General features: G+C 31.5%; 1 protein-coding gene across 3 annotated transcripts in view; it reads right to left on the bottom strand.

Annotated features, from left to right (window-relative positions):
* LOC110992394 overlaps positions 1–18,729 on the bottom strand; it is a 189,640-nt gene that overhangs the window by 144,427 nt on the left and 26,484 nt on the right. The window contains exons 1-2 of one of the 3 annotated variants that reach the window (XM_022258201.2): positions 9,822–10,187; positions 1,941–1,978 (exon numbers count right to left, since the gene is read on the bottom strand). The gene's annotated coding sequence lies outside the window, so the exon portion shown is untranslated. Of the gene's footprint in view, positions 1–1,940; positions 1,979–9,821; positions 10,188–18,729 lie in introns of those variants that run through there. The other 2 variants (XM_022258199.2, XM_022258200.2) reach the window with 2 other exon arrangements.

The raw sequence follows: 18,729 nt of genomic DNA, 5'->3' as shown, positions 1-18,729 counted from the left end.
ACTTCAAAAACGTATTATCAAAACGTGTATTTTAATGGGCAAGGAAGTTATGACTCTTTTATGCTTACCAAGCCTAGACAAATGTTAGTTTCATTTACTCAACCGTTACCAACTAAGACACGGATTTATAGTTGAAGTATAATTTTATACCCTCCAATGATCACAGTTTCGGTTTGGGCTTAGGGTAAATAACCTAGATACTTTATATTCAGTTGGTATGTAGTAACAAAGCTTTCTGACTATATCAAACATTACTATACTAACATTAGTGATTAGACCATAAATTAATATCTCTTATACAACCAAAAGCCTTCGCTAACAATCAATTCGTGCTATTGACAGCCTAACACCTTACAAGTAATTATCATAACGAGTAAATTCAAAGTGAAAGCTTACATCCACATTGATGAGTGCTTTAGTTTATGTAAACAATTTGTACATTATCGAGAAAGTGGACTGATACAAAGCAATTGAACCATTAGTGGTGCGGCCTATTGTTGCTCACTGCCATCAACCAACCTCCTTACTTTAAGCTACTTACTTTGTGTTATTTACGACAAGTTACATAGATTTATACAATATTGTACTCGTCGAAATCTTACGCAATTTCAAAATGTAGCCGGTTTCATGAAGCAGTTTTTTTCGAAATGACTCTTTTTCGATGTTCAAAGATTTAAAAAAATGAATCAATGAAGCTTCTTCATACATTCATTACATTTTTAAACTTCTTTTTGAGCGTGGTATTTATATTAAGACGGTTTGACAATTGCATAATCATGTACACAGTGTAGTTAGTGAGGTAAGTATATAAATTGTAGATTCAGATGAACTCGCCGACTTCTCGCGATGAATGTACAGTAGTGTCATGAGTCATCATTGGATAAGATGTGCCCCTGTCCCACGTTAGTAGCCTCATTTGTTCCGATTACCTAGCGAGTTCCTAGAGTACATGTAACTAAATATAAGGGCTATATGTCCTATGACATTTATTTAATTATGAGGTGGAGAAGGCCCCTTTTTTAAGGAAGTTAGAAGGGGATTCATAGGGACCGACGTGAGGCCTGGCGAGCACATTTGTTCTATAAGCTAGTAAAGGATAGTATCAGCTCCCAGATATAACTTTATATCTACTACTAATGCAATGAAATATAAAAGCAACGCTTATATTATTAAGACAATATGGTATGACTGTTAAGAACTCAGTAATATGTTTTGTCGTGATATGATCAGCCTTAGCTTTAGGCTTGGCTTTAAACTTCGACCACATTATTTACTTTAAAAATTGCACATTCCTTGCTTTGTTGCGTTTTCGTATGAAGCTAAGTTACGTATTTATATGTAGGCTGTGTCCTTGTTTGTTGAAGATACTGTAGGTTGGCAATAACAAGGTCAAGGAGATAGGACCTACTTTTAGTGGCGCTTTGTTATATCTTCCGAAAGTTAATATAAAATCATACAAATAATCATAGGAAAAGCGAAAGCGCCCATACTTGTACGAGAATTTCTATAATTACCTATTAAAAATGAATTAATAAATTCGAATGTAATATGGTCTTTGGTCTTGGATGGCTATAAAATATTTTAATTGAAGGCATCAAAATACAATAACATTATAAATCCTAAATAGAAATAAAGAAACAATCGATTTTAATTACTTTGCACGAATGATGAAGAAGCAATTACCACGTTTATACTTAACACATGCGCCTGCGCCGTTCCGAGAAAACGTTTGAGAAATACGTGTACTTTGGACAAACAGAATTATTACGAAATTACAACTGTGAACACTTGAACCATGGCGTAGTAAACGAAGTAGGTTGTGTATATTTACATTGACGAATTTATTTTTCTACGACCCTCCATGAAGTTTGTTTACCTACTTTTGTAACAGATTAATTAAAAAATATTTCACCACATTCGAAGATAAATTATTTACTTACGATTACAAAATAGTCATAGTCATCTTCCTGATTCTAACCTGAAACAAAAACAAAAATAAATATAATAAAAAATAAAAAAAATAATTCTACTTAATTTAAGTCAACTAATTTATTTTCTAAGCCATCACTTATATCAAACTTAATGGAAATCAGCTTACAGGTCTGCATGTTTGAAAATCAAACCTTTTTGGATTAAGGAATTTATCTTCGTATAAAGAAAATCCCAAAGAAATAACAGTATGGCAGAAGCATATCCAGTTAGGACGCTGTTCTTCGGGTATAACTGCAATGAACCGCGCGAAACCATAACTGCAGTGAAGCAGAAACTTTATTCTTGATAGTACTTTAAGATCTCGCACAATCCATAAATGTTATTTTGTAACCAATGAGCACATTCCCCTTAAAAAAACACTATAAAATTTTTAAAAAACCGGTGGCGCTAAACCTCTTTAGGTCTGGGCCTCATATTTCTGAATCTGTTTCTGATACTGAGAATATTATTATGAATATTACATGCGCACAAGGATGTCCCCATTGGTGAAAGCTACGACCGCAGTGAGAGTTGCATGCTGAAGCCCCTATGCCAACACTCAAATTCAAAAAGCTAATGAATATTTGGTATTGAAAATAAATAACTGTAATAAAGAATTGTTTCTGTTTAAGTGAGGTACGTTTAGGAATTCAATTATATCCATATGAAAATAACGATTTTATCACGCTTAACAAAACAGTTCAATGTATTGTTAGTGATTGCTGCAAAGCGAAAGTGTGAAATGCACTATGTAGGGCAGTATTGATCCCGAGTTGTGGTTTAGGTCAATAACCAATAGCCACATTGTATGAAGAAACAATGATATATTTGTTACTATACACATATTTAGAAACTCATGAATCGATCAAAATTACTTTTCTCAAAAATGTTTGAATTATTTTTAAAGTAAAACAGACCACTGTAGCAATAGCTGGATCGACAGTGAGGAAGACCAGCTGCAGCTGCAAGCTAGCATTTGGCAAAAAGTGGCACAAGACAGGAAGCATAAGAAGTTTCTCATTTTGGACATCAAGACACAGTTTGGGTCGCATTTAAGTGAATCAGGCTATAATTTTAAAGCCTTAAGATCCAATAATGAGTTGATACCATTAAACTCTCTACTTCAGGACATTGGCTCTGCACATATTAAGAGGATTACAACGAAAATAGGTATCGTCCTAAGAAATTTCAGTAACTGCGACTTTAAAGTAATTTTTGATGAAATCTAAATTGATAGTACCAAGAGAGTGATGGCATGCTAAAGAAAGAACTGAAATACATATTTACTTTATAAAAAAGGGGCCTTTTTGAATACGTGGAAACAATTTGCTACGATGATCAGTGACGTCACGATTGCATATGGCACACTTTTGACAGACGCAAAACATCGGTTTACGCAAAAACTGACGCCACCTGAATACAGATGACTATAAAAACAACGTTCCCAACTTTTTGTGCGAATCTGTCAGCTGACAGTCCACGGTAACTCGAAGCATATTATTCGTTGAAGGCAATCTGAAATACTTAATAACTGAATTATATATTATTTAATAAGCCATTATTTTAACGGAAAACTAATTACTCATCTCATAAATTACTCATCACAAACAAGTCAAATATTTTTAGAAAAAAGAACTAAGTAAGTATATAATTGTAATTAAGAAGAATTTCCGCAAATTGAAACTAAAATATTTTAATTGAATTAAAGGCAAACAATATAGCAACAACCCAAAATTGCAAGGAATCGATAAGTTATATAGTTTATAGTTAAAATATATTTTTTAGGAAATGTGAGAACCCATATTTTTAAACCCATACAAAAGTATAGTAAAAATAACTTAACTACAATTTGCAGACCCATTACCATTACCATTCACCAAATGTCCAAAAAAGCAATTAAACTGCAAATTTAAATTACTCACACCTTAACAATTACCACGGTTTGTTTATGGGTGAATCAAATTCAAATCACTTTGAGATAACTGTCTGCCGGATGGACGTAGGTGTGACTTTAAATACCCGGAAACTATAATGTTCAATTACGGAAAACAAAGAAAGTAGGAACGTTGACAATTGACAGTTTGACGAATTATAATCAGTTGAATGATTAACAACGACTTCAATTCTATCATAATCAATACAACAAAAAATTTCTTTTTAAAGGTTTTACCTAGATTTCTCTGTAAATTTTTTGCTTATGTCCAAAATCTTCAAAAGAATCCAAGATAGAAATCCCACTTAAATACCCTTTACTGATCAAAGAGACAAGTGTTTGCAAGATATCCTTTAAATGAAAGAGAGAGTTATTCCTAACTATGCTCTTTCATTACGGCATAGAGATTTGCATTCGCATTTGACCAACAAGTGACAATCGTGCTCATTAGCCACACTGTCATTATCACAAGGAAAATTAATATGCCATGTTTCTTTCCGGGAGTGTGTAACGAGCAGTACCTTGCACAGAGGCCTATTAACACCGTTAAGCAAATAGTGGTATTAGCTACAATAAGAACTTAGACAGACAAAGAACTAAATGATTCAAAGCATCACATTATACAGCCTTTTATGGAGAATAATAATGGAAACCAATTAGACGTTTCACACGTTCCACAGTTTAACCGGTTTAAATGGTGTTAGCGGTAAAGTGTCGTTTGATATCACTTGACACATATCCCAACTGCGCTGAATTTACCAATATAAAAACCTTCGGGTATAACAGGTTTCCTACAAAATCTTCTACGTATAAAAAGACAAGATGTTTCTCGTACTGATATATTTTCATCGACGAGTATCGTAAGCATGACACAATTGCACGGCTATATTATTACTATTTAGATGAATTAGTTTTGAGATGGGGAAATGTAGAATTCAGGAAGCACTAGCATTTATTTAAACAATGATATGTATGTTTGCTTTTGTAAATAATAGGCATATTATCCAAGTGGTCGCGACGGTCTGTCTAGCTAAAACATATCCGATCTAGATTAGCCCCCTAGTACGGCTTCACAAGATAGTGTTTCATCAGCTACATTTGTTTAGTTACCCTGACCAAGTTAGAAAACATTAGTGGATTAAGATCATGGATTTTGATTTGGGCTAATGCTTTTTATATCCAATAATACTTATACGTTAAATATTTGGGTTTTAGTAGCTATTACTCGTGTATAATATTGACTTTAAAAACTCGAATTCCACATATTACTATGGTTCTGATAGATGATAATTTACTATCAGAAAGTATAGATTATAGAGATATTATAGAACAGTATGAATTCGATCAAGACAAAAGAAGCATTTACAAAAATAATGACTTCCGCTCCGAAAACTTGAAATAAGAAACATGACAAACAAGCCTTAGAAGAAATACAAATGGTCTCATTTAATTTTGACAGAGTATGCCATTAGATGAATGAATAATTTCCATTATACAATCACCATAACTCACAATTTACTTTCATAATAACTACCGGTAAAAAAATTAAATTTCAGCGTTAATACAAAATGTATTTATACATGAAAATTTTTGATTATACATGAAATATAAATTAGAGATCAAAAAAAATAGAATGTAAGAAAAGTACGTTTTTTATTCTATCCCTTCATTAAAGTCACTCTCTAATTCGCTCTGAGCTAACTAGGGCCTTTTACGCATTATGTTTTATGTAAATAAAGTATAAACTTTCCAGTAGACTTTTCATTACTTCTAAACTCTCATAACAGAGGGTATGATATAAATTTGTACATGTTCTTTGGAATGTCTGAACTTTTAGAGAACTACGTATTGTTTTATAACTTCCTTTTTGTAATTATACTTAGTTTTAATACAGGAACAAGGTCTTCATATCAAGGGCGGCGGATCGGAAGGAAGAGCTGATATCCGGTATTTAGAGTAATTTACCTTTATATAGGAATTTAATATCGAAACAATCTTGACAACTTATCCTTAAATTAAGCATTAGGATACCTAAATAGATAACTTCTTTAGAATGTAAGTATGGGCACCTGCACATCTGTGTTCTTGTAAGCTAATTATTTTCTTTAAATTATAAACATAAAATTATCCTTTAGATTATGCGCCGGTGCAGTTCTAATGTAGTTTTATCATTAGCGCCGACTCCAGACAAATATTTTATTGTTCTACACTTTAAGTATGTCGTCTTAAATGAAATCAAATCATTTATTCCAATTAGACCACCTAAAATGGCACTTTTGAACGTTAAATAAAATATTGGGATGATTCTAGATGATTCCGAAAGGTGGAAGGCGGTGGTGGTGGTGGTCTTCGTGTGGAGAAGGATGGGCAAGAAACTTCACACGAATACGAACACTTTTAAAATAGAATATACAATATTTGTATGTATACATTTGTTAAATAATTATATGTGAATATACTTCCAGAATAAAATTACTATATACATGTTCCTCACATACCTATTTACAAATATCGAAACCGTAGAATATTATACATTAAAGAGTAATAAAAAAATCAATAAAAAATAAAATAATTCGTATGTAATATTACTATTATCTAACAAAATTAACAAAAATATTGAAAATTAGATGAGCACCAATTGATTTTGTCAAGGCTCTATGATTGTTCTATGGAACAGGACCAACATGTTTCCAAGCATCCTTATTTTAAATGTTGTAAAACTCATTGACTTATAGGCATAAACTTATTACGTACTGCCTATATAATAATCGTCTGATGGCGCCAAGCATTTCAAAAATTGCCTAACTACGACTGCATCACTGCTGTATATCACTTCATTGTCAGGATATAAATATCAAAATATGTACATCAAACACAAGTCAAAAGTAGTATTAAATATAATAGAAACGCGTGAATTCAGCGACACGATTACCATCTATTACATAAAGATAAAACAATTATGAAACACCATAGTCAGATGCACCTGCGGCTGAATGTAGACTAATTACAGGGAAGCAGAGAATAATTGCCTCCAAAGGTAATTACTTTATTACAATAACATAGGAAAGTTGTCTTGAACTCGCATTCAAAGACATCCATAGTCATTTGTTTAAATATCGGAATAGCGGATAATTTAGCGTCGTGAGGTTCAGCACCTTTAAGATCAAAAAATCGTAGACAGGCACAGAATTGCAAGTACCTGAATGGTTTTTGTCGTAGCTTCATTATATATAATTTTAAATCGAAACTAAGAGACACCATTCCTATTAGATTCTTGATTATATTCGTATTCAGGTTTGAATTAATTAGTTCATGTGTAAAATGAAACGAAACGTTATAATTGGATAAGTATTTAATACTTTATAATGGCACATTTACGCAATTATTTAATTTAATTATAAAGTATACTTTTACCGGAAACAATAACCAGAACAAGAACTAATACTAATTTTTTATTAGTCTTCAAATTTTATAAGTATAGTCTTGTGAGAATTCGGGTGCTAAAGAAAATTGTTACTTAAATTATTTTGGTAATTTTTGTTAAAAGTAGATAGATTAAGATGATAGTGATATCCTCACGATAAAAACTATATTAAATTATATTATACCTTCACAATATTATTAGATGTAACTAGATACGCACAAAAGCGACATTTTTATAAATAGGTGTTCTATAAAAATGCCTAAAAGCTATTTTTAACTGACCGGATGTATAACGTTTATTTGATTACCGATTCGATTTGCAATACGCCACCTACATAGCGATACCTAAACGATACAAACTTTTGCAGCAAAACGGACATGCACACCGGAAAAAGGGCCCAGACTATTAAACTTTCCACCAATCAAATCGCGTTGCACATCACGGATTTTAAATATGACTCACGTTATATCATTCTGGTAGTAAAAGACGTAACTACCTTGACACTGTAATTAAAATTATTCTTTATGTGCATACAGTTGGCTCTCTTTTCTTTAACTTATAATGTCAAAAGATTTACTGGTTTGTACTTAGTAATTTAATATGTATCTTTTGCTGGATGATATAGCAGTTTGACAAAAATAGTTACAACTAAGAAGAAACTAAAATTATCATCCTTATCAAATCAGGCTTAGGTTAAATAGGTAGGGTATAATATATTCGACATAATCATCATTATTTTCACCATTAAATACCAAGTAGGTACCAACTGCTGTAATTGTTGTCAAATATTATCACGCCTTTGCAACTTTGCAATTTAAGACAAAACGTAAACTAGTTTTGCGGTTATTGAGCCAGATCGAATCAATTTAATCGAACGTAATGAAAACATTCCGTAAGAACAATTTGTTGTCAAGTTATTTAAGTTCAAGTAAGACAGTCATTAAAAAAAATACTAATTGATTTGAAAAGACAAACAGTGCTACGAAATGATTAGGCTGATAAAACAATGATTTGCTAAATTCCGTCATATTATTAAGATACATATACAAAAGCGTTGATATGAACATGATTGGATTTTATAATTGAGCAAGAACAAAATGTATCTATAAATTACCTTCATTTTCATAAAAACGATATGCATCAGGATATTGAGGGGCGTAACCCTTATAGTTAAAGAAAAATTACAGTGCACGCTACAGAATGCGTTCTATCAGAAAGCATGTATGAGGCCACACAACACAATCAAGGATGCTATAATAAAACTATAATATTAAATGTGTAGATGAACGAAAAAAAATGAGAAAACCAATGAAGATAGTCAAAATAATAGAGGTAAATAAGTAAAACGTATTTATCATTCAAGTTGAGGTTGTGTTTCTCATTTGAATATATAAAAATAACTTGAGTCACCTCGTAGTTACGGCCACGATATACCATTTCCGTTCATATATCAAACGACAAAACATAAATCTACTAACCGTTAAGCCATAACAAACGAAATACACAAATAATATATTTTACTGGCGGATACATTGAAAAGCACAGTTAGCTTTCCACAAGAATAATAAATTTATAGCCATAAATAATTATAATAGATTGCAGAAAGTTAACCCAGTCTAAAGAGATTAAATTTTCTAATACACATACGAAAACTAGAAGGTAAATGTGAAACAACTCTGCTATTGCCCAGATCAATCAAGATTACTTTGAGCCATCCAAAAGTATGACTGAATATCAAAATAAATGATAAAAATCTTAGGTCACGTTGACCTAACGTCAAAGAAATAGACAGATCTAGGAAGAGCAATTAAATACCGATTTCATTGTAAACTGGTAATGAAGAAAGTGGGAGGCAATTGTACGTGCACGATTCTCCATATTTTGTTAGGTTCGTGACGAAAAGGTCAAGGGTGTGAGAGCTCGTGTGATTGTTTACTATAGGAATACCTAGGTCAAACTCTCCAGCTTGATTCTCAGATAACAATGTTTATGGAGTGAAAAACGCGATAACGCTATTGGTATCGTGTTACTGATAAGCGAAAAATCGGAGCATGAATTACTAAAGCTGACATAAAAAGTAGTTCATTTTATAACAAAAAATGAAATCAAATGATCGTGAGAGCATTAGTCAGGAGATTAAATTGCGAATCCGATTGGAATAATTAAACATTTGTACTCAATGTGACCCACATCTTCACAAAAGCTAGACATTCTTGTTGTATTGATTAAAAAAAAAAGTAAATTTTAAAGAATCTTGATTCTAGTTTCGAGATATTTTTTGCTTTGCAAGCGCTAGAAACTGCAATGAATACATATTATACTTACATTGCAAGTTCACTCATTTACAAGGTCCTATTGAAATGTTACGAAAGGTAGTTAATTTAAGGTAAACAACTTTACATGATCAAATAATATATTATATAGAATTGCGCATCTCATAACTTGTTTGAAACTACAACCGTGAATTATGAAGTTAATTTTGGCGTGACGTACCTTAATGATGTTGACAGATAACACGTTTCCTTAATTTATAAGTTAAACACCACTGTTCCACTGTAGCAAATCCTATTCGGAATTAAACTTAAGAGAATGCTTATAAACCACTGCACTAACACTGTCGTGTTCACAGCACAACACACACGTTTCCTCACAGTTATCTGTTAAGACTTAGCGTAACAGAGTGAAGCAATAACACCTTCGCAATGCGAAATTTGGGCGGTCATAAACGCGCGATTCAAAAGATGACAGTTAAACCGACTTTACCGGTCGGAATCGTTCCAAATTCGAATTCAGAAAGTCGATTTTGTTATGTCATTGTAAAAAGGCTACACGAGTGAGCTGCGCGGGCAGCGCCAGCATACTAACTTCGGCGCCGTTGAGCGTGACTACGCGATGCATCCGAGAGCGTGGACTTCAAACTTAATACTACTAAGTGCCGTATCGACTCCTCCAAGCAAACTAGAACGGCAGGTGGTGGATTCGTAATTTGGTAGGGTTATAAGGTTGCAAATAAGCTCGTAATGCCAACTGCAAGTTAACTGGCCAGTGGGCAAAGTGTGACATTCAAGTATAATGCATAATCGTGATCAACTGACTTATTTGGAAAATGGAATCCTACATGGTCGAATGATGTATGACAGTAATTAAATAACTAGTTTGGCCCCAAACTGATAAATCTTGGGTTCAGTCAGAAAAGGAATGATAACAGACAGATTTTCTTGAAAATCCTTACCTATAGATTTCTACAATACTTGAAAAACCATTATCGTCATATCAGCCGTTTAGGTATATAACAATCCTCTTTAGGCGGTTTTATTTAAGACTAAAAATTTTAATATCTTTTCACACACCTGCAAATTTTTGCATTGCAAGTGTAAAAATAGCAAAACAATAAATAATTATTTTAATCGACGGTAAGATGTTTATCGATACCTGTTTTGTGTTATGCAAATTATCACGGGATTATCATAAGAGATAAATTAATCCCATACCTTCTTAAGATATTCAAATTACTTTAGGTATGTATTTTGGTTTCACATCTTTATAAGTGAACCGAACCTGATGAGTTCTGCATTGTAGTTTTATTTGTAGGAAATATTTAAAATTCGTAAGTTAATTACGTCTTTTAAAAACTTTTCTACAGATAATTCTTTGTAACTTTTCTCATGAGGCATAGACAAATATTGAATAAATACCTAATAACCGGGGTAAGTTTCATATTATAATATTTATATAGGTATGTGTAATTATTATTTTTATATCATTTCTATGCATTCTTAGACATTACTTAACAACACTAACAACATTGAGGCTTTAATTTTCACTGTTTCATTTTCTATGTCTTAATCTACAATAAAAAAAATGTTGCCTTGAATGTTGTCCTTCTTAGATGAATTGAAACGTAAGGATAATTTCTATTGTTTGTAATTTAAGGTTAAAGTGTATTAATTTATTCCGAATCCCTACAGCCATTTTTCCCATAAATCTTTGTAAAACAAGTAATATCTACATGTTCAACGCAAAGGTTAAAAAATGAGCATGAAGCTGCAGTATTTCATTGGTTGATTAAATAAATTGTCTAATAATAAGTAGTAGGCTAAAGAGCTAACACACTTCTCTCTCGTCTATGCCCTCCGATCCGGTACAAATACAGCTTCGGGAATCGATACCCAGCTCAACGGTTTAGCAACTAAGATAAGGAAGCACCAACATAATTACGTGTGGATTAAACTGTATACATAACGTTCTGCAAGGGCTAGACAAGCTAGAGGCGACGTGAGAATGCCAGTAATTACGTATAGTGCTCAATCAGCAATCAACGATAAACATCACTGATGCTATTACACCGATGGTTACACTGAAAATATCATGAGAAATACAAGCTTCTATTAAACCGGCTGCCAGTCTCAAAGAAACGTTCACGTTGGGCCGGGAAATTAAAAAACGTCCTCTCTGTAGGATAGCAATGCATGCGGCGCTAGTTACCGAAGTCAATGTTTATTTTTCTATCCTCATACTTTACAAGTGCAATTTTCAGTTTAGATTACGATTATCAACAAAAATCTTATGAGTGGTTTTACCTGTAGCTTATAAAAAACTGAATTAAAAAACCAAAACCATCAAGGTGTAATAGACGCAGAAATTATACGCACAAGACTAATGTCTAAAGGAACTGGTTTCATAAAGGCTAATGGATAGAAAATTATGAAACATCCCTTACGTTTGCCTCTGGCTATAGCTTAGTATACATAAATAACGACTCCATAAATAATAATATGTTGTAAGTTCACTTCGGTTGATATATTCATGTAGAGACCAAGCTAGTGAACATGTAAGAAGATAATTGTATTGAAATAAAACGTTAAAAATCAAGAAATTTTATTTACGTGATAAATAGTTTGCGCGTAAAAAAAAAATTTAAACACCATTTGTAATAAAAGAAATAGTAATCACAGACTATTATCATACATCTTAATTAATTATTATACGGGGTATTTGTTGTGTTTTCTCAAGAGAGTCGGAATCGGAATAAGTTTAGGTAAGCAATTGAATATTATGACTACTATCAGGTATATAAATTCTTGAAGCCTTGTGGTATGTACAAAAAATATAAGCGATTTTAAAACAAATGGAGGGTTCACCAGTATAATACTCGGAAGAGAACTAATCTAAGTAGTAATCTCGTAGCTCATCCCAAGAAAAATTAGAGAATTATCACTGAATAAAACTAAAATAATCAATAAAGATTTTTATAAATTTGACGAAAATTTAAATGATCCTAGTTCTTTGGATTGATTTGCTCCAGTTTATACAATTTGTATGACTTCAAACTTGGCGATTAAAGAGTGGCGTAGAGTTACTTCTTCTTGCCCGCCGCAAGTCATTGCGAACTGATAGTAAATTTATAATTAATTTAACATCTTTTCTGTTGACGTTCATAAGAACTTGTTTATGTATATAAACTTATTTTGAGTTTGAGTTTTAGTTTGAGTATCTGTCTTCATATCGCAGTTTGCATAAACGGCAATTTTGTGTATTGGTCCATTTTCAATATACAGAGCATAAAAAAGTGTAAATATATTTGTTTTGTGTATTCCAAACATGTATTGGTAGAAAACATTAAACAATAAGAAAAAACCCACTTATTCAAGTATCGCTTTTCAAGTTCTTAAAATTTGTATTTGATAATTTTTTACTTCGGTAGTTTTTTTCTGTATTAAGTTCCGTATTATAAATATATAGAGCGATTTAGTTTTAATTCTTATTAAATACCAATCGTGGAATTTTTATTGCTGAGTAAAACTAGCTCGTTATAATGTTAACCCCTTTAAAACCACAATGAATACAGCTCTTCCACGCTTGATCGAAGTAACAGTTCTAAACAGGTGTTCCGGGTTAGAAACCCTGGTATTATCATGTAACAACCTATAACTAGCCGTTAATAGTATGGACTAGTACGTCTGCCATCTAGATTTACATTTCTCGGACTTTTTAATCACAGTGCTGTAGAAACTCTATGACTACCCTGCATACTGTTTATTCCTAAAGATTTTCTGTGCCTCTGATTCAGCCCTTATTGGTCATTATATTAAATTGATACTATAAAACAATTTTCCCGCAATGTGAAAAAATCTCAACTCATCTCGTGATAAATTAAGTTCTTCATCTAAATTGATCATTAGTGGTTTAAATTGAACCGAAGGTAAAAGCTACAATAACCACTTCCGTAACAAATAAAAAACATCTAGTTACTAATGAATTTAACAATGAGATAGAAATTTATCATCTAGTATTAGCCCGCGGTTTCCTATTGCGAACAATTGAAGTATGCAATGAATGGTAAAGGTTATCATGACTATTAATGAATAAAATCGTTGACTTGATCATAGTAAATATAATACAGATTAAAACAAATAAAATATTTTCTAAATATATTAAATATACTATAGTAATATAGTAATTTGTAGGTTGTGTAATTTTTTGTGGTTAAAATACAATATATAAAGGTTCCCTATTTATACCAATAACAAATCGAACATTTTCCAAAGAAGGACTAATCTAGTATTATATGTATATTACAAAAATATATCCAATAACTAAGGTAACCTGGCCGAGTAAGTGTTATTATAGGTTACATTATAAATCTATTGTTGAAGCTCGCTCTAAATCCGTTTAATTTTACAAATAAACATAGAGAACAAACATACAAACTTTCACTTTACATTATAGGAATTTAAATCTGGGCCATTTCACACCATTGACTATTAGGAAGTATTTGTCGGAATATTCGTGTTTAATCTCATACAAAATTCGCGTAACTCTTAATTGTTTTATGAGTAGCACAATGTTATTTTTGTAATTGGCGAACATATTAAAAAGCCTATTATTAAGTTAACAAGCCAAGATGAATGGTATTACGCGAATGAGAACTTCTTATGGGAACAGAACAATTCCAAAATTGCTCGTATAATGTTGCATTTTATGTAATCAATTAATGTGTTTCTACAATACACGTGCCTAATTTTTTTATTTTTCTACATTCTTTCATTTTTATTAGTGTCACAACGGGCCGAGGCAAATATATCCAATTTGGATACAATAAAAACCAAATTAATTCTTACAATTACCGTAGCCAATGATCACGAATGAATGTCAAACATCGAACAGCTGATATTATAAACTATTAAATGACGACCTTTAAAAGCTACTTTTTAGCTTAGCATCTGCCATCAAAAAGTACAACTGAAAAGGGCAATATAACAGCATCAACATAATTCAACCAGAATTACTATTATAGGCTACTCGATTATATAAAAATACATTTCAGATGTTTAATTTTTGTTTACTGTCCCAAAACTTTGCATGCTTTACCGACTATATATATATAGTCAAAATGTGATTTGTGTCGATAAACAAAATCAAATTAAATAAATATAATATGTACTTCAAGCGCGTTATCGAGCCAATAGGATCCAATGCTATCCCAATAAATGACACAATCGATTCAAATTTCTAATCACAGTTTTTATTTCTTAGTTAATCACACGTTAACCTGCTTAGTTAATAATTATAAATAATAAATTCCAACTAATAAGCGTATGGTACTATCCCCATTTTGATAACTGTCCAGATTGTAAGGTAAATTAATATGAAACATATGTTTATCTAAAACTTTAAATGTCAAAGACCCTATTTTATTACTAAAACGATTCTCTAATGTTAATTATTATATGAGACAATGCATTGAAATTACTTTACCATTAGTAACATGATATCGAAGGATTTTATCCTGATTCCGGATAATAAATAATTTCTAGTATTTATTTATTTATTTCACTAAAGTAGTAAGTATAAAGTATTCGTTATATATATTACGAGTAAATATATGCTATGTTAGAGAACCTACGTAACTTCAGTATCTTGTTACAGTAGTTTAGCAATCGTAGATAGTGAAACCGCGACGAATCATACACGCTGTTTGTCTTGTGTCAAAACTAAGGGTTTATGTCGTAATGAGGACAGATTATAAAAATTCATTTGTTTGTTATCTTGCTCAAGATATAGCAATGGGAATTGCAAAACGTTGTCTAGGACCCTTCATTATGTCATTTCTTTGCAAGTCAATGAATCTATCATTTATTTTATTTTATTTTTATTTTTATTTTTTGTACTCCTATAGCTAACACAAAATACATATAATATCAAACAAATACACCGAGAACATAGCCACAGATGGAATACATGATATGTTATAACTAAAAAGATTTACAAAAAGGAACGAACAAACAAAGTATTCAATACAATTAACTAACTGATTAATTATTTAATATTTAGAACAATGAATTTTAACTATATTTAACAAGTATTTATTACGATATTACGTATAACCCCATGAGTACAGAGTTAGAATCCGATAGTATTCTTGTATCGAGTACAAAACTAATCTTCGGGTTATCAGAGGGATAGTATTAATCAATTAAAATATTCATACTGATAAAAAAGTATTTTTCTTTATTTTTATATAAATGTTTTCTGTGTGTTTGTAACTAGACCAATAGCTGGACCGATTTTGATGTAAAGTTTGTGCGTATTTAAAATTTACAATTTTTTTTTTATTTATGTTCTGTGGACAGAGCAGCGTCTGTCGGGTCTGCTAGTTTCCAATACATTTCGTTATATACAAGGAATATATATTTCACAGATTAAGAATACGATTGAGTTAAGTTTAACAAAGTTGCCTTACTATGTGACACGAAACAGTTGTTTGCATAGCTGATGTAATACGCAAGTAAAGAAAACTGTCACATAATGGTAACATAAGTATAACATTAAAGGTAAATATTTCAAAACTAGTTGGTCCATCGCATCTAAACAAAAAATTGCAAGTAATTGTAGTCTGTAATATTATGTAAGACCATTCGATTTTCCATACATTCTTGACACAAAGCATCTTTCGTTACAACATATGCATTACAAATGTTCACTCATCTATTAATCACATATTATGTATGCACATTGTTGGCTATTTAGTTAGTTGAAATTGAAGCCGCGTTATCCGCTATTATGAATTAGAATAAATATATCAATGATTTGTTTTTATTCATTAATGAAAATTCAATTACTCGACCCATTTAGTACAGCATAAATTAATAATAATAAAAATAAGTAGTTCTAGCATCTTTCACTGACTTTAAATATTTAAACTACGTATATATACCCATAGTACAAGTTCTTAGTCGCAAGATTTCAGAGGTTTTCAGTATAATCACTAGATGTAATATAATGGAAGGCTGTTACAACTAATGCAATAGATTTATATAGATTTCATGGGGGTAAATAACTTACACCACATTAAAATAAATACGAACATTGCTACTAGGTTCTTATAAACGTACATATACCAAGACTTTGGTACATTCGTCGAAACCCAAAATACCTGTTGTTACTTGTAACAATTACGGAGAACACATGAAACTGGTTATGCAAATTTGAAAGATTTTAACAAAGATCTAGGACAAATGTCACCGCAGCATTATTCCTTCAAGGTCTGATGAAGACGGATGAGAAACTGGATTCAATTGATCAATAGATTGAGAAATCAGACCATTGTTTTATAATAACACTGATTACAACATTATAATTAAATGTATATATACAATTAAATCAGGAAATATCGTGATGAGAAGTTTTTCACTAAACATCCCAACTATATGGATAGCAAATAGCCACCGTCTTTATTAACAATAACTGACGAATTAAAACAATTTTAGGTAAACAAGGTCCTTATAATAAACAAATCAATGAACTATACAATTTTGTCGTGTTTTCCAATCAAAATTGACGCGATACTGATAAGATTAGATCAAAAGCTATATGAAGCGATATACATTGATGAATGAAACTTAACTGTAAGCTGACTGAAACCTTTTCACCACTTGATCACGTCATTTTAAAACCACACAAAAACCCCTTATAGTTGAGTGCCATATAGAACCCTCGTATACCAAAGCGTTATATATACTGAACTTTAGTGGGGAAATTCATACATGAATAAATGCGACGTAAACAGATAAATAATATTAGTATCTATAACTTCTATAAGTATCTATAACCACAAGCTAGGTCTGGATATCCATAGTTGCTCCCCTCACACTTTAAAATCGATTCATGTGTAGTTTTTTGTAATGTTTGTTTTGTTTGTAATTGTTTCGATTGAAATTTGTATGTGCTCTAAATGATTGTCACGTTTGTCTCTAAGTGCTTTTCACATTAAAAATTGTATTTTGTGTTTGTTTTAACCAATGTATCGGTGTGCCGAGCGTTGGCAAACTTTATCAATATTAAAAAAAACTTCCTTAATCATCACTACATAGTAGGTATAAAACAAAGTCGCTTTCTCTGTCCCTATGTCCCTTTGTATGCTAGTGATTCAAGAGGAAGGTTTATATGTATAATAACATCCATTAAATAGTGGAGAAGTACTGTTATTTTTGAGGTTTCTAATGTGATGTCGTAAATAATTACATTTTTTCCGCTTACATTGCAAACGCAGGCTGAACCCTACGAGTTTTATCAAAATAATGTACTAAGTATTGTACACATTGAAAAGGTCTACAGAAAAGTCCCTGATGGTATATGTCTATCTCTTATGGATAACCCACATTTTTATATACAACGTTCACAGATTTTCTGTAGTGTATTTAGTATCAGCATTGCACCCGTGCGAAGCCGGGGCGGGTCGCTAGTAATGTATATAATCCCACACACAGTACGTATGTTGTTCTTAAAATGAAATTTTTCATTCACATGCCATATTGAGTGTAGTGATTAATCAAGTCGTGCGAAATCGAAAGTTGTCGAAAAGTTCATTGGGTTTAAATCATTATAATAAGTTCATTACAATGTGTTAATAAGTAATCATTAATAAGCTTTTAAGTCTATTCACTCTAACTTAATGCCACACTATGGGAATATTTGAAAAATATTGTTGTAATAATATGTTATTAATACCATACAATTTTTATTAGAGACACCCCAAACAATTACATGACCTGTTTATTAATATTAGTAAATTAGGAGATAAGGAATAACTTATGTTTTTCGAATTTACGCTGTCAACTGACAATTAATCTTTCTAATGAAAAATATAATAGGATAGAACGCCCTTTTTAAATATTTTTCTTGTAACAACTTTTGTTATAGTGTTAATTTTATTTACATAAATAATCGTATTTAAATCCCCTTGTAACTCTAAGTTAATTTTTAAAAACACGACATAGACACTAATAAGGCTAAGTAAAACTGAAATAGAACTAATTAATGATACGGAAGATATAAAACAGATGAATTTCCTTATATCAAAAGTAGAGCAAACCAGGGCGGCCATGTCGGCGCCGACGCC

This window comes from Pieris rapae, chromosome 6, assembly GCF_905147795.1.
Source record: "Pieris rapae chromosome 6, ilPieRapa1.1, whole genome shotgun sequence".
Classification (NCBI taxonomy): domain Eukaryota; kingdom Metazoa; phylum Arthropoda; class Insecta; order Lepidoptera; family Pieridae; genus Pieris; species Pieris rapae.
This window is presented reverse-complemented; position numbering and strand designations above follow the sequence as displayed.